This window comes from Carcharodon carcharias, chromosome 9 (genome assembly GCF_017639515.1).
Source record: "Carcharodon carcharias isolate sCarCar2 chromosome 9, sCarCar2.pri, whole genome shotgun sequence".
NCBI lineage: Eukaryota > Metazoa > Chordata > Chondrichthyes > Lamniformes > Lamnidae > Carcharodon > Carcharodon carcharias.
Genome location: NC_054475.1, coordinates 41,527,748 through 41,550,788, shown reverse-complemented (window position 1 = coordinate 41,550,788; position 23,041 = coordinate 41,527,748). Strand labels below are relative to the sequence as shown.

General features: G+C 39.4%; 1 protein-coding gene across 7 annotated transcripts in view; it reads left to right on the top strand.

Annotated features, from left to right (window-relative positions):
- LOC121282065 (protein phosphatase 1 regulatory subunit 12A-like) overlaps positions 1–23,041 on the top strand; it is a 301,831-nt gene that overhangs the window by 101,065 nt on the left and 177,725 nt on the right. The window lies entirely within an intron of this gene.

Here is a 23,041-nt window from a genome sequence, read left to right as displayed (position 1 = left end):
GGTAGCATAGGGTAAATGGTGCAGTGAGGTGTGATCCATTAATGTAATAGACTAGTGTGAAAACTATCTAAGCAAACTGCTATGAGGTTATTTTTATTTTTCTGACTGTTTGTTTCATCATCGCCTTTTGCCTCCTGCCCCAGAAAGCCATGTGTCAAAACATGTCAAGAAATAATACATCCATTCTCTATTCCGATGTTCATATAAACTTGAGGTAATTTGGGGGGGTGGTAGGCAGTAATGTGGAGTTGAGGTCACTATCAGATCAGCCATGATGTCATTCAATTCATTAACGAGTAGGTTAGACAAAGGAGAGCCAATGGATGTTATCTACTTGGACTTCCAGAAGGCCTTTGACAAGGTGTCGCACAGTAGGCTGCTCAGTAAGATAAGAGCCCATGGTGTTAGAGGCAAGGTACTAGCATTGATAGAAGATTGGCTGTCTGTTAGGAGACAGAGAGTGAGGATAAGGGGGTCCTTCTCAGGATGGCGGCCAGTGACTAGTGGAGGTCCGCAGGGGTCAGTGTTGGGACCACAATTTTTCACTTTACACATTAATAATCTAGATGAAGGAACTGAGGGCATCTTGGCTAAGTTTGCAGATGATACAAAGATAGGTGGAGGGACAGGTAGTATTGAGGAGGCAGGGAGGCTGCAGGTTAGGAGAATGGGCAGAGAAGTGGCAGATGGAATACAACGTGGGGAAGTGTGGTAGGAAGAATAGAGGCATGGGCTATTTTCTAACTGGGGAGAGAATTCAGAAATCTGGAGTGCAAAGGGACTTGGGAGTCCTAGTCCAGGATTCTCTTAAGGTTAACTTGCAGGTTGAGTCGGTAGTTAGGAAGGCAAATGCAATGTTGGCATTTATTTCGAGAGGTCTAGAATATAAAAGCAGGGATGTGCTGCTGAGGCTTTATAAGACTCTGGTCGTTTACCAATTGCTAAAATTGTGTGACCACCATTTCAAAATCCCAATGCTGATGAACAATGCAATATTAATTATGCCTTTACAAATTATATTCAAAAAGCCAAAATAATAAGTTACTGATCAATTGGATTTTGCTATTGCAAAATGCTCAGATAAATATTCAAATAATTCTTAGGAAGAATGATTTAATTGAACCACAGTTCAAGCATACAGCACCATTAAGCATCCTGGGAACGTTTCAGTAGTTAAATCAAACCAAGATACTCATTTCCAATAAGAAACCCACTCCAAGGATGGAAACCCACTCAATAACTTTTGACTTTTCATAAAAAAAAATCAGGTTACTGAATGGTAGAACATTTGATGACAATTGTGCACATTCATGAAAAGAACTTGGTGTCTAAATTGGAATAGTTTAGCAATTGGTAAACTAATTAAATACAACAAATAAAAATTTACGACTGTTAAAGTTACCCAGGTAGTACAACATACAAACATATAAATTAGGAGCAGTAGGTGGCCACTCAGCTCTTTAAGCCTGCTCTACCATTAGACCATAAGACATAGGAGCAGAAATTAGGCCATTCGGCCCATTGAGTCTGCTCCGCCATTCAATCATGGCTGACAAGTTTAGAATATTGTGAGCAATTTTGGGCCCCGTATCTCAGGAAGGATGTTCTGGCCCTGGAGAGGGTCCAGAGGAGGTTCACGAGAATGATCCCAGGAATGAAAGGCTTAACGTATGAGGAACGTTTGAGGACTCTGGGTCTATACTCGATGGAGTTTAGAAGGATGAGGGGGGATCTGATTGAAACTTACAGAATACTGAAAGGCCTGGATAGAGTGGACGTGGGGAAGATGTTTCCATTAGTTGGAGAGATTAGGACCCGAGGGCACAGCCTCAGAGTAAAGGGAACACCCTTTAGAACAGAGATAAGGAGAAACTTCTTTAGCCAGAGAGTGGTGAATCTATGGAATTCATTGCCACAGAAGGCTGTGGAGGCCAGGTCATTGAGTGTATTTAAAACCGAGATAGGTTATTGACTGGTAAGGAGATCAAAGGTTATGGGGAGAAGGCGGGAGAATGGGGTTGAGAAACTTATCAGCCATGATTGAATGGCAGAGCAGACTCGATGGGCCAAATGGCCTAATTTCTGCTCCTATGTCTTATGGGTATCACTCATGCTACAGTCAACCAGTTTTCATTAGTAGCAACCTCACTTACCTGACTTATCCTCAAAGCATTCCTTCTCCAGATATTCAATTGTCTTTGCAACTTCCCTGATAATTGCTTTTTGTTCAAATTGACAAGAATGTTGTATCCAACCTTTTTCATATTCCTCACTTTTTCATTTTTAACATGCTTGCCCTGAGTTGAAATACTTCACAGAAATCATTCTGACAGTGTTAAGGATCATAAAATAATGCATTTAAGAATTGCTTTAATTGTAAAAAAAAAAATCAGTTTGTATATATGATTTTTGACGCAAGGGAATAGTACTAGGGAAATCAATTCTCAATTTTCTGTGCATTAATTTGAAAAGTTTTAAGAAAACATGTTCATAACCTAAGCTAAGAGTAAATCCCCTTTCAAAGTTGTTGACTTTTAGTTCTATGTGGAACCAGCTTTCAAGAACTTTTTTATTTACCATTGGGTTTCAAATGTTGATTTTGACCCTCCTTGCCTATCAGTATCCATCTGGAATCTCCAATCAGAGGTAGTTGAATACTAACATTATACCTGTGTTTCTGCACCTCACAGCCCCCCAACCCAACCACGTGTGCACACGCACACTTCTTTCTATGCTGCAGTTGCTTGTTTGCCTGTGCTTGTAACAGCCTTTTCAACATGGAGCTATACTGGTATTATGGGTATAAGTGACAATAATAGAATGACATAATTCTCCATACAGCTGCACAGAAAGATGGCCAGCAGCAGTAATAAGGAATTGAAGTGAGTTCACATCAAGTGGATGTAAGAAATGGAGTATGCATTTTGCATGGGAAACTTGGCAATGCAGAAAAGGGTTACCATGGTCTGGGCAACTTGGTATCAGATTTTTTTTAGCTTGAATATAATGTGCATTAAGAATGTAAATCCATTTAAAAATATAACTCAAAAGATTAAACATAAATTGCAAAACATGGCTGATGCATAGTATTCAGCACTTCTTTGTGTTGCCACTTGCTCATGACAAACAAAGCAGTAGTTTTATACTTCTTTCTAGTAGCTTACTATTTTCACTTCTATCACATCAAACATAAGTTTACAAATATTCAAAGCAAGATCTTTAAAAAAATTCTTGCGCTATTTGTTGTGAGATTCATTCTTTTCCCCGTGGAAGTCTGTTTCAGGTATGTATGCTTTTTGTGCTTGAATGACTGACCTTTCCTCTTGGCCTCAAGATCTGTTTCTTGGATTGGCAGATCCCTTGGGGTAAATAGCAGAAGACAATAGCATGACAGCACAATCATGGATTTTTGAAATTGGGCTGTAAGATTACTCATCTTTTCACAGTCATGAATGGTGCGAGGAATTTGCTCTAAATTGTTGGGGTTAATGTGGGCTTGCTTCAGCCTGAGTGCGAGAAGTCACACCATTAATGAAAAAAATATAGTGAGGAATTGCAACTTGAGCATTAAAATATTAATATTACAAACTACTGACACTTTTTATTTTTAAAAACTCTTGAATCTTTTTAGGCACTAGAATTGAGACCATCTGTTCAGCTGCCCCTGCAGTGTCTCTACCTAATCGCATATTTCCTGGTGCTAGCTCTGAATCTGCATTATTAGTTTTTCTCCTATCCCCTGCGTGCAGCCTCCAAGCTCATCTTGTCCATGAATCTCATCCACTGGTCGCTTGAATCCAATCCCACAAAATTGCTGACTATCAAGCTTCCTTTCCTGGGCTATGTGCTGATATTGTAAATGGTTCTGTCCCAGGCCCTGTATCCTTGTTTTCAAAACTAATGTTATCATCCCGCCTCAAAAAAAACATACTCGAGCCCTCGTTCAGCTTTTTCCTCCCCAATATCCTTGAATGTGCTGTTGCCTTTGAAATCCATGCCCATCTTTCAAACAACTTCATGTTCCTGTGCAAAAGTTAACTGATTGTAGTGACATAGTACTGTGTTTTAGAGCTTTAATGCTTTGTACTACGCAATGCTAGATTGCAGGTTCACAACTTGTTACTCAAGCAGTGTGCATTTTGGTCTCTAATCATTGAGGATGTGTTCAGGCAAGTACTTGGGTGCTTTTTCACAGGAAGACTGAATTGCAGGGCCTGTCACTATTAGCTTCAATTTTGTACTTTGAACTAATTGACTTAAACTTTCAAATTGAGTATCCACATCAGAGCTACAGTTATTCCAAATGTCAAAATGTCTTTTCAGTATAGATTACTATTTTCCATTTTCTTTTATTTGTTGTCAGAATATGGTTATTTGCAATTTTAAAGGATTGTGCTTTACAGTGAGGCAAGACTAAGGAGGCTTGCGATACTGACCCACCGGACTAATTTAAGGATACTTGGTGCTAAAAGGATCAAACTAGTGAATAGTTCACTATCTAGCTGTGTAAACTACTCTTTCAACCATCCCCAGACTTTTGATTACCCTGATGTCAAAGTAGTAGCTACTGACCATGTCAATTGTTCAGACTTCTTTGACTAATACCTTTTAACAAAGGCACTGTTTTGGAGCCACTTCACCTGTGCTAATGACTTGACGTACTTTCCACAACCTCCTTGTTGCATGTCAGTTTGAGGAAAGAGGCCTTGAGGAGCAGAAACTTGTCTTTCAGATAACGTAATTATATGGCACCCTGCAATAATAAGCATTCAATCATTTTATTGTGTTTATGTGATAACTGAGTTGTGCAGTTTTAGATGGGAATACATTATGATCTCACTTAATGTTGTAGTTGTGTTCCTGAAAAGTGCAGCTTTAATCAAAACAGCATGAAAAAAAAATCAGATTTTCCCATAAGAACTGCTGAATAAACTGGAGTTAGATTCGGGCATTTCTCGTCTGGGGAGAAAGAGTTGAAATATAGTACATCCCTCAATGAAATAACTTCAGTAAACTACATTTCAAATATAAAAGAAATATAAACTTAAACTATTCAAAGGCTTCACCATTGAGCAAACTGACTAATAATAGAATCACTAAACATTAGGGCTGATGAACAGAATACAGGTGCAGAATGTTAGCATAAAATTGGATGGGAAAGGGATAATTGAGAAAGAGATTGCAGAGAGTGAATATTCTAGACACACGCGGTGACTGAGAGTGACGGAAGGAGCAGGGAGAACGACAGAGAGAGAGAATTTAAAACAAAAACAGAATTACCTGGAAAAACTCAGCAGGTCTGGCAGCATCGGCGGAGAAGAAAAGAGTTGACGTTTCGAGTCCTCATGACTTTTGAGCAGAACTGAGTAATATGAGGAGAGGGGTGAAATATAAGCTGGTTTAAGGTGGGGGGGGTTGGGGGTGGTGGTGTTGTAGGGTCAAGCAAGCAGTGATAGGAGCAGATAATCAAAAGATGTCGCAGACAAAAGAATAAAGAGGTGTTGAAGGTGGTGATATCTAAACGAATGTGCTAATTAAGAATGGATGGCAGGACACCCAAGGTACAGCTCTAGTGGGGTGGGGTGGAAAGACTAGCGGGGCATAAAAGGTATAGATTTAAAAATAATGGAAATAGGTGGGAAAAGAGAAATCTATATAAATTATTGGAAAAAATCAAAAGGAAGGGGGAAGAAATGGAAAGGGGGTGGGGATGGAGGAGAGAGTCCAACATCTAAGGTTGTTGAATTCAATATTCAGTCCGGAAGGCTGTAAAGTGCCTAGTCGGAAGATGAGGTGCTGTTCCTCCAGTTTGCATTGGGCTTCACTGGATCAATGCAGCAAGCCAAGGACAGACATGTGGGCAAGAGAGCAGGGTGGAGTGTTAAAATGGCAAGCGACAGGGAGGTTTGGGTCTTTCTTGTGGACAGACCACAGGTGTTCTGCAAAGCGGTCACCCAGTTTACATTTGGTCTCTCCAATGTAGAGGAGACCGCATTGGGAGCAACGAATGCAGTAGACTAAGTTGTGGGAAATGCAAGTGAAATGCTGTTTCACTTGGAAGGAGTGTTTGGGCCCTTGGAAGGTGAGGAGAGAGGAAGTGAAGGGGCAGGTGTTGCATCTTTTGCGTGGGCATGGGGAGGTAACATTGGTGGGGGTTGAGGAGTAGGGGGTGATGGAGGAGTGGACCAGGGTGACCCGGAGGGAACGATCCCTATGGAATGCCGCCGGTGGGGGTGAAGGGAAGATGTGTTTGGTGGTGGCATCATGCTGGAGTTGGCGGAAATGGCGGAGGCTGATCCTTTGAATGGGGAGGCTGGTGGGGTGATAAGTGAGGACAAGGGGGACCCTATCATGTTTCTGGGAGGGAGGAGAAGGCGTGAGGGCGGATGCGAGAGAGAATTTAGCAGCAGCATGAATAATTCACAAGGATAAACTGCTGAAGCATCCAGAACAATTAGGGAGAAACTGAGTTGAAGTTGTTAGTAGGCTGTTGTCAGTTTGGGGGAGTTTTATTGTTGGACTGGTTGCCTTTGAAGTCCTCTGTCTCCTTCAGAGAATACAGACTGAATAATTAAACATAATAGAATCAGTTATTCACTGATGTAATTCATTATTTAAATACTGCACTTTGAATTCAGCAGTCACAGAGATTTTCGTGAAGTGAGGCTTATTTCATCTATTCATGTAAATTCTCCTCATTGTAGCCCCTTGGCAAATGACATTATAACATCGTGATGTCAAAAGAATGCATGCCCCCTATTGTATTAGGGCTGTTGTAACAAAACAATGTTGACATTGTGAAGGGTCCCTGGATGGTTATCTATCTATCAAGAGAGTAATAATGGTTAGCTGGATATGTAATAGATCAGTTCCTTTACTGTATTACCACTTAGAGCAAGGACTTTTATGTCATAATGTAGTGAGAAGTAATTGCATCATTTTAAAAGTTGCATTAACATTTTGTTTCAAGTTAAACATTCTACTGACAACACCAAGCTTTACCTTACCACCATCTCTCTCGATCATTGCACTACTCTTGATTTTTTTATGTTGCTTGTGCAGCACTGCTTGATGAGCAGAACCTTCTAATTAAATACTGGTAAGACCAAGGCCATGGTCATTGGTCCCCGCCACAAATCGTGTTTCTTATCCACCAGCTTGATTTCTTTCCACTCTGAGTTTGTACCTGAACGTTTATAACATTGTATCCTATTTGACCTCAGTTTCAGTCCCACAATGTTTCCAACACCAAGACCACATTCTTAGACATCCAAAACGTCACCATTCTTCCCCCTTGTTTGTTGCTGAAACCCTCATTGATACCTTTGTTACCTGTAGGCTTGACTATTCCAACACACTCCAGCCTCCCACTTTGTGGCCCTCCTTAAACTTTTTTGCCTATATCACACCTGTTCATCCATGACCCCCATGCTTGCTGACTTACATTGAGTCTCAGTGCAAACAAAAATTGAGACCAAACCATGTCAGGAACAGATGGCTAAAAGCTTGGTCAAAGAGGGAGTTTTAAGGAGTATTGCAGAAGGAGAAGGCAGAGTGGTTTAAAGAGAGAATTCCAGAGCTTAGAGGCTCAGCAACTGAAGCATTGGCCATCAGTGGTGAAGTGATTAAAATAGGGTATTTGCAAGAGGCCAGAATTAGGAGTGCTAATCTCTTGGGGTGGGGTGTGGTTTTTGGAGATTTCAGAGATAGTGAGGCCATAGAGGAAATGAGGGTGAGAATTTTAAAATGAAGCTATTGCTTAACCTGGATTCCATCCTAGCCAGCAAGCATTGGGATGTTTGGTGCATGGGACTTTGTACACATATGTTAAATGTCAGTGCACCAATGTAATTTTATTGCTTTAAAGGACATCACAGTTTAACTATAGGTCCTCACCTAGCACCTACTTGTACCATTTTAATAGGAATTCATTGGATTGTGATCTGCAACAGATGTCGTGGCAGGTTAATACAGCAGCGATAACAACCTGCAGTTATTTACAATCTTAAAATAGGCACATGTTCCACTAAAGTGAGATCTGACAAAAATGGATGCTGAGACAGAGGAAGAGATGATGGGAGATCTGGCAAATAGTCATTAGAGGTAGTTTTAAAGGAGGGCTTTTATGGATAAAAAAGGATGTGGAAAGGTGAGGGGGGTAGAGTAAACAGGAAATATCGAAAAGTTGGTGTCTTGGCAGCTGAAGCCGTAGTCACTAATGATGTGGCACAAGGAAGGCGAATGCTCAAAGCATCAGATTCATAGGAATAGATAATTACATATAGGCGATATAGGCTAGAGGAGATTAGAGATGGATAGGAACAAGACTCTGAAGGGATTTGAACACCAGAGTATTTTAAATTTGAACCTAGGCACATACAAAAAACATTTGATCAAAATTAATGAACATAGGAACATACAAAATAGGAGCAAAAGTAGGCCATTCAACCCCTCAAGCCTGCTCCACCATTCAACAAGATCATGGCTGATCTGTTTGCGTTTCAAGTCCTACATTCCCATCTACCCCTGATAGCCTTTGATTCCCTTGCCTAATAAGAATCTAAAATTCTCATTGTATCACCAGCCCCATTGAACTCCTCCTCCTCTAACAATAAAACCCCTTTCATAGTACCAATTTTATTAGTAATATAAGCATTGCTTGGTCTCTGCTAGCTAGGTGCCAGATTTCACTTCCCTTCTCGAATGCTCTATTCAACAAAATACAAATGCACTTTGCCTTACTGTTCACATCTCAAAACTACTATAAATCAAAGCACCCATACAAGCTGGCTGTAATCCAGTTAAGACACGCACACACGCATGCACACCCACACCCCTACAGACTAAACCCCTTTTTTAAAAAAATTGCAACATTATATACATTAGTAGCTTCATGACATCCCCCTCCCTATTGAAAAATGAACCATCACAATTCTAAATGACGGCTTCGTTTTTTTAATAGCCCATCTCTCACTATCTCCTCGACTTATTACACGATTACATTACCAAATGCATACATTAACATAATATATATATATATATATATATACACACAAGTTCTTAGTATCAATAGAAATCACTCCATTTCAGTGTCCAGGGTTTTAAAAATGTCCAATTTCCCTTTAAGTTTCAAACTCTTGATAAGGCATTTGTGAGCAGATTTTCTCTACCAGCAATATGTATAATCTGTGGATTAACTGGTTGTAATAATAGATTCCATCTGAAACGCCTTGCACTTTTCTCTCAATATGTCCAAAAACTTCGAAGGATTATGGTCTGTATAAACGATTGTTTCTGATGAATTGTTTGCAACATAAATTTCAAAATGCTGCAGTGCTAATACCAAACCCAAAGTCTCTTTTTTGATCGTTGAATATATTCTGTATCGCACATTCAGCTTCCGGTGAAAAATACCCTATTGGTTTTTCAATTCCAGTGTCATCTCCTTGTAACAGTACACCCCCAATGCCTATATTGCTTGCGTCAACGGCCAACTTGAATTGCTTGGCATAATTGGGTATTGCCAAAATTGGTGTAGTTAATACAGTTTTCAAACTATCAAATGACTTCGGACACTCCAGTGTCCAATGAAACTTATTGTTCTTTCTTAATAGTTCAGTGGAGCAACCACTCGGCTAAAATTTGATACAAATTTCCGGTAAAACCCACTCATGCCCAGAAATCTCAAAACTTCTCATTTTGTGGTAAGCACTGGGAAATCCATGATAGCCTTGACTTTTGCATCTCTTGGAGCCACCTTACCATGTCCAGAGTTATGGCCTAGATATGTAACTTACGCTTTTGCAAATTCACTTGTAGCCAAATTGAGCACCAAATTACCACCCTGTCGTTGAGTAAATAATTCTTCCAGATGCTGTAAACACTCCTCCCGTTGTGTCTGACTGAAAATAATTAGATCATCAATGAATATAGTGCAATTGCTTAGACCTGCAATTACTTTGTTTGTCAGTCTTTGAAATGTCACAGGTGCTTTCTTGATACCAAATGGCATGACTTTAAACTGATATAGTCCACTTGGCGTTACAAAAGCTGATATCTCCTTTGCTCTCTCCGAAAACAGTACCTGCAAGTCAATCTTTGTGATAAATTTTGATTGTCCCACTTTTTCAATGCAATCTTCTAACCATGATATGGGATATGAATCCATTTTTGTCACTGCATTCACCTTTGGATGGTCTACACACAGTCTTTGTGTTCCATCCGGTTTCAGTACCAGTACAATAGGTGAGCTTCAGTTACTGCAACTAAACTCTGATATCATTTTGAAGCATGAAAGCAATTTCTTTTTGTACTTGTGATAACTTTGCCAGATTTAACCTGTAAGGATGTTGCCTTATTGAAGATGAAATTTCTATACATACATCATGTATAGCTCAATGTGTCTTTCCCAGCTTATTTCCACAAATAGGTTTGTGTGACTGCAATAGCTTTTCCAAATCATTGACAATTACTTGGAAGGTAACCCAATATTTAATTTAACTTTTCAAGCACCCCTTCATTATTCAGTTTGATTAGAAGAAAATCAATTTGAGTCCTGCACCACTAACTCCTTCTCATCACCCACCATCACTAATACCTCTTTTTGTTCCTCTTCCCTGTCAAAGTACTTTTTAAGCATATTTACATGGCACAGCATCTGTTTTTTTCTTCAATCTAGAGTATTTATTAAATAATGTACTTCATTTAATTTCTTTTCAATCCTGTAAGGCCCACTAAATCTTTCATTTAATGAATCACCTAGCACTGGTAACAAAACTAATACTTTCTCTCCAGAAACAAAGCAGCGAGTTTTAGCTTTCTTATCTGCTTTCACTTTCATCACTTGCTGTGATGTCTTCATGCTCTGTTCAATCTTTTCCTGAAATTTGATATGTAATCCAGTGGAATAGTTTCTGCATTTTGACCCACTAATTTCTGATGAGTCAATTTCAGTGGTCCCCATACCTCATGACATAAACTAGTTCAAAAGGGCTAAAACCAGTTGATGCATTAGGAGCGTCTCTAATAGCAAATAGCAAAAATGGAATTCCTGTACCCCAATCCTTTGCACAATGCTGACGGTGTGTAGTCATATTTTTTATAGTTTGATGCCATCTTTCCAAAGCTCCTTGTGACTCCAGATGATAAGCACTTGGCTTAAACTGTTTTATCCCCAAACTTTTCATTACTTCCTTAAACAGTTGCGACATGAAATTTGACCCCTGATCTAAGTAATTTCCTTAAGTAAACCATATCTTGTAAAAAAAAAATTAACTCCAACACAATCAACTTAGTTGTAATATTCCTTAAAGGTATCGCTTCAGGAAACCTGGTAGACACATCCATTATTGTCACTAAGTACTGATTTCCACTTTTAGTCTTAGGAAGGGGTCCTACACAATCAATCATGATCCTGGTAAAAGGTTTTTCAAATGCTGGTATTGGAATTAAAAGTGCCGGCTTAATCACTGCTTGTGATTTTCCTGTTTTTGACATATATAACTGATTTTACAGAATTTGACTATATCCCTAAGCAAAAAAACCTCTATCTTTTCCTGTGATTTCCCAATTCCTAAATGTCCCCCCCATTGGAATTTCATGAGCAGTCCTCAGGATCTCATTTCTATACCCTAATGGGATAACAATCTGATGCATCTCCCTCCAGCTTTCATTTGCTGAAACATGATCCGACCACCGCTTTCTCATTAAAATATTTCCTTGAAGATAACATATTGGAATACATTTTGCTTCTGTTTCTGAATAAACTTTCTGATATAACTGTTTTAATTGCAAACCATTTTTCTGTAACTCCACTAACCCCTGAGTTAAACATTTCAGCTGAATTTTCCTATATTCCTTCGCCCTGAACAATGTTATCACACACAGTGCCAGCTAATTGGATTTCAACACCACCTTCTTGCCTTTGAACTGCCTGCCCGTCTCGTTTTTCTTGTTCTTCCCAATGAACCTTTGAACTTGTGACAACACAATCAGGAAACATTCCCGGATGTCCTTTCTGTAACACATCTGTTGAAAACACTTCTACAGGCTGCTCAACCACCAAAGGCATCACCTACATTTGCGACCCAACTACATCATTACCCAGAATAAATTGAACCCCTGCAATGGGTAATTTTCCACCACTCCTACTATAACTTTACTTGTCTTCCATTTGCTCTTTAAATTTATCTTCCAAAACGAAATAGATTTAGCATCTCCATGAACCCCCCTTAATATTACCTGCTCTTGCAATACTCCCTTTGAACAACAAATATCACTATTCCACAACATTAAAGATTGACTAGCCCCTGTGTCTCTTAAAATTTTAACATCTTTACCTACTGCACCCTGCACACATGGAAAGATGTTTCCTTCACACACAAAATCTTTAAACGTTTCTGCAGCCTGCTCCTGAGAATTCTCTTGCGTAATCTGTGAACACATTCCCACTTCTAAACTTTTCATTGATTCTCCCTGTTTCAACTGTACACAAATCACTGGTTTCTCCTGTGCCTGAACCTCCGAACCCACAGAGTGCTTCTCTACCCCACCAATTCTAACAGATTTTTCCTGCAATCTCCAACACACTGACTTCGTGTGCCCCACTTTATTACAATGGAAACACCTCAATTTTCATGTCATTTCTACCTTCAGCTCCTTCCTTTTTATTCTGAGAATAAGTTTCCTGGGAACTTCCAGCTACTCCTCTTCCCTAACTACCTACCTTCCTTTCACCTTCCCACTCTATATTTTTCCAAGTTCTGTCACTGGGTGACAGAAAAAAGCTTTAGCTCTATGAACTAACTCATAATCAACAGCTACCTCTGCTGTCTTACCGAATCAACCCTCTGTTCCTCCACATGAGTTCTCACTACCGAAGGGATTGAATCTTTAAATTGTTCCAAAAGAATTACTTCCTTAAGAGCTGCATACGTTTCTATTTTTAACGCCCATATCTACTGGTCAAAATTACTTTGTTTTGCACTTTAAAACTCTGTTTGCCCAGGCTGTTTTCTCATATTCCTAAGTTTCTGCGTGTATGCTTCAGGAACCAGCTCATATGCACTCAAAATAGCCTTTTTCATCACATCATCATTCACTGACATTTCTGAGAACGAAGCTTATAGCTCATGTGCCCTACCTAACAACTTAGACACTAATAATAATGTACATTTTTCCTGTGGCCATTTCATCTGTTTAGCTAACTTCTCAAATTAAATAAAGGATGCTTTAATATCTTCTTCCTCAAACTTTGTAAGAGCTTGTACAAATGGAAACATCTCCCTACTGGGTTCCACTCTGGAAATGAGTCCTTCCTCATCTACTGGCATGTCTTTTCTAACTGCCAATGTTTTCAATTGGAATTCTCTCTCAATTTTTCTCTCTCCTCCTCCTCTATCTTCACCTTCTAATTCCCTTTAAAAAGCCACTTCTCTGTCCTTTGCTTCTAATTCAAGTTTTTTTCAGTTCCTTTGCTTGTTCAAATTCAAAAGTCTTCATTTGTAACTGAAGTCTCACTACCCCCAGCTGTGACTCACTAATGTCAGGTTTTACTTCCAATTGTAGATGCTGTGCTATACTTTAAATTAAACTGGATTTGCTAGCGCCCTCAGGTAACCCCAATTTTAACTTATCTGCCAGCCCTGTTAACTTTTGGTTATTTTCTCCAACCCAATCAGAGTTCTCTCTTCTCCCTAACAATTCTTAGCAATTGCCAAAGCCACCTTGCAGCCTCACCACTTCTAAAATACCTGACAAATTCCTGAATTTAAAGTGCTTCTTGTACTCATGACATTAAGATTCACCAATTCCAAACCAATCATGGATTTAGAAATATTTTTATCCCGCTAGAGCCCCCAATTGTCATGACACAGCAGTTGGTAAAGCTGACTTATTTAAAAATCCCAGAGGGAAACTTTAAATAACTGTCATAACCTATATTTTCAAGTAGTATGTTTGCGATGCAGCTCTAAATTCAGGATTCAGACCACCAGTTCTCAAGAGGTTTTTATATCAAACTACATGAGACATTTATTAATTTAAACAAGTTAAATATATACACATGGCTACAAATTACTACTATCATAACTTTTAACAAATTCCCAAACTAATTTCCGTTATGGCGACAACAACCTTTAGCTGTTCAGTAGACACCAGGCAAAGCATTTTTACTTTACAAATTCAAATTGAGGCTCCTTTCACTTTGGTTCCTTTGCAGACACAGTGGTAGGCTTACAGGCTTTGATGTTACATGCCTCTGCCCTGCACACATGAAACTGCTGTCTGTTATACCCAGCACGTCTCTTTGAATTTAAATTCTCATTGTATCACCAGCTCCTTTGAACTCCACCTCCTCTAACAATAAAACCCTTTTCATTGTACCAATTTTATTAGTAATATAAGCATTGCTTGGTCTCTGCTAGCTAGGTGCCAGATTTCACTCCCCTTCTTGAATGCTCTATTGAACAAAATGCAAATGCACTTTACTATTCACATCTCAAAACTACTATACATCAAAGCACCCATACTAGCTGGCTTTAATCCAATTAAGAAACTCCCACAGACTAAACCTATTTAAAAAAAATAATTTCCTACATTATATACATTAATAGCTTCATGACAGCCTCTTGTGACAGTATGGCCCCAATGCCTACGTCATGCACGTCAATGGCCAACTTAATTGGGTACTGCCAAAACTGGTGTCGTAGTTAGTTTTCAAATTGTCAAATGACTTCTGACATTTCAGTGTCCATTGAAACTTCTTGTTTTTTAATCGTTCAGTCAATGGAGCAGCCACACTGCTAAAATTTGCTTCATATTTCTGGTAAAATCCCACTCATGCCCAGAAATCTCAACTTCTTGTTTTGTTGTAGGTACTGAGAAATCGTCAGTAGCCTTGACTTTCGCATCTCTTGGAGCCACCTTACCATATCCAATGGTTTGGCCTAGATATGTAGCTTGCGCTTTTGTAAATTCACTTTTCGCCAAGTTCGTCACCAAATTATCTCCTTGTAATTGAGAAAATAATTCTTCCAGATGCTGTAAATGCTCCTCCCACATCTGACTGAAAACTTTCAGATCATCGATATAAACAGCACAGTTGCTTAGACCTGCAGTTAGTCTGTCAGCCTTTGAAATTTCGCTGGTGCATTCTTCGTACCAAATGGCATGACTTTAAATTGATATAGTCCATTTGACATCACAAAAACCGATATCTCGTTTGTTCTGTTAGATAACAGTACTTGCCAGTATCCTTTTAGCAAGTCAATCTTTCTGATAAATTTTGATTGTTCCACTTTTTCAATGCAATTTTCCAACTGTGCTATAGGATAGGAATCCATTTTTGTCACTGCATTCACCTTTCGATAGTCCACACATAGTCTTTGTGTTCCATCCGATTTCAAAACCAGTGCAATAAGTGAACTCCAATTACCGCAACTAGGCTCAATTATATCATTTTGAAGCATGTAGTCTATTTCTTTTTGTACTTATGATAACTTTCCCGGAATTATATATAAGGATGTTGTCTTATTGAAGATGAAACCTGTACATACACATCATGAATAGCTAAAGGTGTCTTTCCCTGCTTATTCCCACAAATAGGTTTTTGTGACTGCAACAGCTTTTCCAAATCCCTTTGACACTTATTTGGAAGGTACCTCAATATTTCATTTAAATTTTCAAGTACCCCCTCATTATCCAATTTAATTAGAGGATAATCAATTTCAGAGTTCAGCATTTCTGCCTCTTCCTCATCATCCACCATCACTAATACCTCATTTTGTTCCCCTTCCCTGTCAAAGTACTTTTTAAGCATATTTACAAGATACACTCCATGCTTTTTTCTTTTATCTGGAATATTCATTAAATAATTTACTTAATTCAATTTATTTTCAACCCTGAAAGGTCCACTAAACCATGCGTTTAATGAATCACCTAGTGCTGGTAACAGAACTAGCACTTTCTCTCCAGGAACAAAACTGAATTGTGGCTTTATTGCCTGCCTTAATTTTCATTACTTGATGTGACATCTTTAAATGTTCCCTAGCCAGCTCACGTGCTCTGTTCAATTTTTCCCTGGAATTTGATACGTAACCCAGGAGAATAGTGTCTGAACTTTTACCCACCAATTTCTCACGATTCAATTTCAGTGGTCCCCCTACCTCATGACCATAAAATAATTCAAAAAGGCTAAAACTAGTCAAAGCATTTGGAGCGTCTCTAATAGCAAATAACACAAATGGAATTCCTGCATCCCAATCCTGTGGCTAATCCTGACAGTACGCCCTTATCATATTTTTAAAAGTTTGATGCCATCTTTCCAAAGCCCCTTGTGACTCTGGATGATAAGCTGTTGACATAAGCTGTTTTATCCCCAAACTGTTCATTACTTGCATAAACAGTTGTGACATGAAACTTGACCCATGTTCTGATTGTATTTCCTTAGGTATACCATATCTGTTAAAAAAATTTAATTAACTCCTCCACGATCATCTTGGTTGTAATATTTCTTAAAGGTATCGCTTCAGGAAACCTGGTAGACTCATCCATTATTGTCATTAAGTACTTTGGGTAGTCAGGTGAGTTACTCGTCGCACAATTCCTAGCTTCTGACCTGCTCTTGTAACTCCTAGCCTCTGTTCATTGTCTTATGATTTGAACCCTCTGTTCCTCCACATGACTTCTCACTCCCGAAGGAATTAAATCTTTAAATTCTTCCAAAAGATTTACCTCTCTAAGTACTGTATATGTTGTCTCTATTTTTAACACCCAAACCCAATGGTCAAAATTACTTTGTTTTACTCTTTCAAACTCAATATAAATTCGCCAAGGCTGTTTTCTCATATTCCTAAATTTCTACCTGTATGCCTCAGGAACCAACTCATATGCACTCAAAATAACCTTTTTCACCACAGCATAATTCACCGATACCTCTTCAGATAGCAAAGCATATACCTCATGCACTCGTCCACCAACCTGGATTGCAACAACAATGTCCAATACTCCTGTGGCCATTTCATCTGTTTAGCTATCTTGAATGAAATAAAGAGCACTTCAACATCTTTTTCCTCAAACTTTGGAAGAACTTGTACAAATCTAAACATCTCCCCACTGGGTTTTAGGTTAAAAGTTTTTTCATCATCACAACTCTCCTCAGAATCTGAGATCTCTTTTTTAACTTCCAATCTTTTAAGCAGGTATTCTCTTTCTTTCTTTCTCTCTTTCTTTATACTTCCCTCGCCTGAAGTTCCAGCTCCAGCTTCTTTTCTTCTGCCTTTCTGCCTGCGCCCTTTGAAATGCCCTTTCTCTCTCCTTTGCTTCTAATTCAAGATTTTTCGGTCTTCATTTGCAATCGAATTCTCACTACCTCCAGCTGTGACTCACTAGTGTCATGTATCATTTCCAACTGTAGGTGCTGTGCTATATCTTTAATTATATCTGCTTTTCTCACCCCTACAGGTAACCCTAATTTTAACTTATCTGCCAACTCTGTTATCTTATTATCAGTTAATTTTTGTAACCCAATCAGAGTTCTACTCCCAGGCAAGTCTTAGCAATTGCCAAAGCCATCTTCTAGCCTCAGCGCTTCTTTAAAAAAAAACCTCACCAACTCCTGAATTCAAAGTGTTTCTCAAACTCATAACCTTAAGATTCATCAACTCCAAGCCGATCATGGAATTACAAATATTATCCTGCCAAGGGTCCCCAATAGTTATGACACAGTAATTAGTAAAGGTCGAGTGGTTTAAATCCCAGAGGGAGATTTGAACAACTGTCATAACCTATATTTTCAAGTGGTATGTTTGAGATGCAGCTCTGAATTCAGGAATAAGACCACTGAGCCTTGAGGTTTTTTTATATAAAACTAAATTAAACATTTATTAATTTAACAACCAGTTAAACACAAACACATGTCCACAAATTACTACCATAATAACTTTTAAACAAATCCCCAAATTAACTCCCAGGTAAATCTTCACTAAAGCAACAACAACCCATAGACTTCAAGCAGACACCAGGCAAAGCACATTTTGAGCTTATAAATTCAAAATGAGATTCCTTGCAGTTTGGTTCCGTTGCAGATACAGTTGTAGGCTTACAAGCTGGTTAGATCTTAAATACCTGTGCCTTACACACACAAACTCCTTTCTGTTTATATCTAGCTTTCCCTTATTTTCCATTGTATCCTAGACTTTTAACGTCACATCTTCTAACAATAACATTTTCATCCCACTAATTTTATTAGTAATATAAACACATTGCTTGGTGTCTCCCAGCGAGGTGCAAGATTTTACTCCCACTCTTGAATGAAGCACCCAGACTAGCTGACCTTAATCCAATTAAGCCACACAGACATACCCCACTACAATTCCACTTTAAAACTAATTTCCAATAACATTATAGACAATATCTCTTCATGACAGTACCTTTACGCTGAGTTCAATCCTGTCACATTACACAATACCAAGTCTAATATTACCTGCTCTCTGGTTGGTTCCAGAATGTGTTGTTCTAAGGAACTATCTCGAAAGCATTCTATGAACTCCTCGTGCAGGCTACTTACCGCCAATTTGATTTTTCCAGTTTATATGTAGATTAAAGTCACCCATAATTATTGCCGTCCCTTTATCACAAGGGTCCAATATTTCTTCTTGTATACTTTGTCCTATGTTGTGGTTACAGTTATGGGGTCTGTAGGCCACTCTCTCTTGAGTAACTTCCTTCCCCTACTATTCTTCATTTGTACCCAAACCAATTCTACGCCATGATCTCCTGAACCAAAGTCATCGCTAACTATCACACAAATGCCCTCCTTGATTAACAGAGCTACCCCTCCACCTTTACCTAGTTTCTTATTCTTATTGAAGTTCATATATCCCTCACTACCCCGTTGGGAAATTGTTGGGATCTATTATTAAGGAAGTAGTAATGGAAAGTCAAAATGCAATCCATCAAAGTCAGCATAGTTTTATGAAGAGTAAATCATGTTTGAATGATTTACTAGTGCTCTTTGAAGATGTGACAAGCAAAGTGGATAATGGGGATCCTGTAGATGTAGTATATCTGGACTTCCAGAAGGCCTTTGATAAGGTGCCACACAAGATCAGTACACAAGATAAGATCACACGGAGTTAGGGGTAATATATTAGCTTGAATAGAAGATTGGCTAACCAGCAGAGAGTCGGGATAAATGGGTCTTTTTCTGGATGGCACACTGTAACTAGTGGGGTGCCACAGGATTTGGCCCTTGGGCCCCAACTATTTACAATCTATATTAATGACTTGGATTCAGGGATAGAAGGCACTAGAGCTAATTTTGCAGATCGCACCAAAATAGAGGGGAAAATAAGTTGCAATGAAGAAATAAAAAATTTACAAATGGATATGGACAGGTTAGGTGAATGGGCCAAAATTTGGCAGATGGAGTTTAACGTGGATAAGTGTGAGGTTATCCATTTTGGTCAGAAGAATAAAAAGGGAATTACTATTTAAATGGAGTGAAACTTCAGAATGCTTCAGTGCAGAGGGATCTGGGTATCCTCGTGCATGAATCGCTGAAAGCTAGTATGCAGGTACAGGTAATAAGGAAGGCAAATGGAATTTTGGCATTTATTGCTAAAGGAATAGAGTATAAAAATAGGGAAGTGTTGTTGCAACTGTACAAGGCATTGCTGAGACCGCGCCTGGAGTATTGTGCACAATTTTGGTCCCCTTACTTGAAAGATGTAGTTGTACTGGAGGCGGTTCAGAGGAGGTTCACTAGATTGATTCCGGAGATGCGGGGCTTGTCTTATGAGGAGAGATTGAGCAGTTTAGGCCTATACTGGCTAGAGTTTAGAAGGATGAGAGGAGATCTAATTGAGGTATATAAGATGCTAAAGGGGATGGACAAAGTAGATGTGGAGCGGATGTTTCCGCTCACGGATTCCAGAGCGAGAAGCCATAGTTTTAGGCTAAGGGGTGGTAGATTTAAATCACAGATGAGGAGGAATTACTTTTCTCAAAGGGTGCTGAATTTAAATCACAGATGAGGAGGAATTACTTTTCTCAAAGTGTTGAGTCTGTGGAATTCACTACCTCAGAGTGCAGTGGATGCCGGGACGCTGAATAAATTTATGGAGGAGCTAGACAGATTTTTAATTAGCAATGGGTTGAAAGGTTATGGGGAGAAAGCGGGAAATTGGAGATGAGATGGAAATGAGATCAGCCATGATCGTAATGAATGGTGGGGCAGACTCGAGGGGCTGAATTGCCTACTCCTGCTCTTAGTTCTTATGTTCTTGTGTTCTAATATTCAGGACTCAATTCTTGTCATCCTTCAGCCATGTCTGTCATGGCTATCAGATCATATTTATTTACTTCAATGTGTGCCATCAGTTCATTTATTTTGTTTTGAATGCTCTGCACATTCAGGCACAGAGCCTTTGGTTTAGTCTTTTTGTTACCTTGGTGACATCTAGTCTTGATTCCTGGTGTTTTCTTAAGTTTTTTTTTCTCTGTCCCTTCCTGCTGTTCTCTGACCTACATTTCCCAAATCACTATTCTCCTCTCTTGTTTCTACTCTTTGATAGACCATATCTCTTCACATTTGATTTCTTGCCACCAATATTTAGTTTAAAGGCCTCTCTCTACTTCCCTAGTTACGTGGTTTGCAAGAACATTGGCCCCAACTTGGTTCAGGTGTAGACAGTCCCAACTGTACAACCCCCACCTTCCCCAGTAATGGTGCCAGTGCCCCACAATCCAGTACCCACTCCTCCCACACCAGTCTTTGAGCCACGTATTCATCTCTCTTTATTTATGTATCCTATACCAATTTGCACATGGCTCAGTTAATAATTCAGAGGTTATAACCCTTGAAGCTCTGCTTTTCAATTTAGTACCTACCTACCTCATACTGTCTATGCAGAACTTCTTTCCTAGTTCTACTTATGTCTTTCATACCTACATGGACCATGGCAACCGGGTCCTCCCCCTCCCACTACAATTTCCCTTCCAACCCTGGGCAAATGTCCTAAATCCTGGCACCAAAAAGGCAACACACCTGTCTGGACTCACTTTCCTGCAGATAACAGTGTCAATCCCTCTCACTATGCTGGCCCCTACTACCACTACATTCATTTTTGCTCCCCCCACTTGAATGGTTTCCTGTACCACAGTGCCATGGTCAGTTTGCTCATCCACCCTGCACCCCTGCCCTCATCCAGACAAGCTGAGAGAACCTCAGAACCTCAAAGAACCTATTAGATAATTGCAGAGGCTCACACTTCTCCACTCTGGGTCCCCTTACTTGCCTCACTCCTGTCTCTGATCACTGACCAAATCAGAAGACCCTAACCTAAGTGGCGTGACTGTCCCCCTGGTACAAAGTTTCCAGGTAACCTTCCCCCTCCCTGATGTGTTGCAGAGTCTGCAGGTCAGCCTCCAGCTCCATGACTCTGAGCCAAAGTTCCTTGAACTGCATACATTTACTGCAGCCATGCTTGCCCTGGATCACAATGTTATCCAGGAGCTCCCACATGCTGCAGCCTTGACATACCACCTGTCCTGCCATCCTTAATGTGTTTTAAATAATTGCTTAATTATATCATTCATTTGTTCATGTTGTTTCTTTGTACACTTAATTAACTTTACCACCGATTTGTATATTAAACCTTGGGAATAGAATAGACCTTAGCCATTCACCAGATACTCACCAAACAGCTAGACCCTTTCCCTGTAGAAGACCAAAAACCAATTCCTACAAGGTGAGAAAGATAGAAAAAAGGAAACGAGCATCTTCTTCTACCCTCCTTCACTGAACTCCCCATCTCACCAAACTCCAAGTCTGCACTCAGATACCTCAGCTGCACTCATTGCCACTGAACTGGGATTTAAGGTGAGCTTGCAGGGGTGCAAGGCTCACTCAATGCAAGAGCAAACATCAGTAAATGGTACATTTCACTGAATGTGATAAAAGAACATTATTGAGGCAGATTTCATTACTTAAACCACTGAAGGTAGGAAGTAATATTTTCGCCACTGTTAATCTGTTTACCTGTAAACAATATATCTCAAACTATTGGATGGATTTCAATGAAACATGGTACAGTCCATCATTTGGAGTATGGCTCAAAGAAGAACTGATTAGTCTTTGGCGAAGATTCAGATCTAAATCCTAGAATTTTTTTTGAAAGATTCGTTAACACTGAAGGGGCAATTTGACTTTTTAGAATGTTGTAAGTTGTTTTGTTTAGAATGTTGTTGATTATTTTAGAATGTTGTGGGTTGTATCATCTGCTGTGGTGCAATTTATCACAGCTGCCAGAATGTGAGCAGAGTTTTCAGAGCAGGTTGTTTGATATGGATTGGTTGAAGCCTCCTCAAAGAGCTGGAAGCTCTTGATCAAAATATTTATTTCAGCCTTGTAGTTAGAGTATAAACCAGGCAAGGAAAAGCCTTATAGAAGAGCTGCGTAATTGTAACAACATCGAGTTAACATAGTGTGGTCCAGATATGTGCTCTATTGAGTGCTCTCTTCACTTGTTTATATTATATTTCCAGATGAGAACCCTTCATCACAACCTGCATGGCTGTGCAGGAGATTTTCCCCACTAAGGACTGACCAAAGCAAAGAGGGGACTTTCTTGCCTTTCCACTGAATTTGTGCCTACAGTCCATCAGCTGTAATAAGTGACTCAGATTTGAAACCTATTTGGTAAATAAAGACCTCTGGTAACACAGCTATTTTTGTTAGATTTCTTTGTGTTTAATTGATGTTTCAGCCATTTTTAGCGCATGCTACAGCATGAATCTTAACTGACCTCTGAGTCTTTTAAATTGTAAAATACAAATTCAGCATTACGCAAGGTCAACTGACTGGAACAGAAATTAGCGTACAGACTGTGTCCACATGGAAGCACCTACGCTAAGCGATGTTTTCTGTATTTCCATATTTTTGGTCTTGTGCCTGTAATGAAAACAAGATGGTGATGCCGAATTCTTCCTGAAATTTTAGACAAGTGGGGAGGAGGGGGCAATGGTAATGAGGAGAGAGAGC